We start from the raw sequence: 1053 nt of genomic DNA, 5'->3' as shown, positions 1-1053 counted from the left end.
TTTTTTCTTTTGAGATGGAGTCTTAATCTGTTGCCCAGGCTGGAGTGAAGTGGTGTGATCCTGGCTTACTGCAACCTCTGCCTCCCAAGTTCAAATTTTTGTCCTGCCTCAGCCTCCCGAGTAGCTGGAATTACAGGTGTGCACCACCATACCCGGCTAATTTTTGTATTTTTAGTAGAGATAGGGTTTCACCGTGTTGGGCAGGCTGGTCTTGAACTCCTGACCTCAAGTGATCTGCCCACCTTGGCCTCCCACAACTCTGGGATTACAGGCGTGAGCCACCGTGCCCAGCCTACCTGGCTAACTATTAAATTTTCTGTAGAGACGGGGCTTCACTATGTTGCCCAGGCTGGTCTCAAACTCCTGGCCTCAAGCAATTCTCCTGCCTTGGTTTCCCAAAGTGCTGGGATTACAGGTGCGAGCCACAGTGCCTGGCTGGTGCTCAGATCTTAAACAGTGTGAAAAATATACTGTTGAAGCAAATTAAAAAGAAATATAAAAGGAAGAAGTTAACAATGGTTCTTACCATGTAAACTAAACATTTTTTATTTTTCCAACCTCCCTGCTGGCTTTTACCCAAGTCAGCATATATATTTTCACAATCAGTTAATACAAAACCTTGGGTTCTGCTTTATTGACTTGCCTTGAGACTATTTTACTTTTTGTTTCTGTGCTGCTACAAAATCTTCACATTTATCCTTTTTAGATAGTTAATACTCTATCAAATTATATTTAACTATTTTCTGTTGAAAAAATATAGTTTCCAGTTTTTCATTATTATAAGTAATCAGTGAACAACTTTATAGGCAGAGCCATTTCTTTGAGTGATCTCAGAATAAAGAAAGAGAAATTCCCCAAAGAGTATGACCAGTTTTGTCAGTGCTGATATTTATTGCCAGTTTTACTTCTGAAATGAAACCAATTTATAGTGCCATGGGCTTTTTTTTTTTTTTTTCAAATGGAGCTTCACTCTGTCACCCAGGCTGGAGTGCAGTGTTGTGATCTTGGCTTACTTCATCCTCCACCTCCTGGGTTTCAGTGATTCTCCTACCT

The 1053-nt window shown here is 40.7% G+C and overlaps 1 protein-coding gene across 3 annotated transcripts in view; it reads left to right on the top strand.

Moving 5' to 3' along the window:
- The window catches only part of TPX2 (TPX2 microtubule nucleation factor), a 66553-nt gene that overhangs the window by 33066 nt on the left and 32434 nt on the right, over positions 1-1053 (top strand). The window lies entirely within an intron of this gene.

This window comes from Cebus imitator, unplaced genomic scaffold (genome assembly GCF_001604975.1).
Source record: "Cebus imitator isolate Cc_AM_T3 unplaced genomic scaffold, Cebus_imitator-1.0 Scaffold18, whole genome shotgun sequence".
In the NCBI taxonomy this organism is placed as follows: domain Eukaryota; kingdom Metazoa; phylum Chordata; class Mammalia; order Primates; family Cebidae; genus Cebus; species Cebus imitator.
This window is presented reverse-complemented; position numbering and strand designations above follow the sequence as displayed.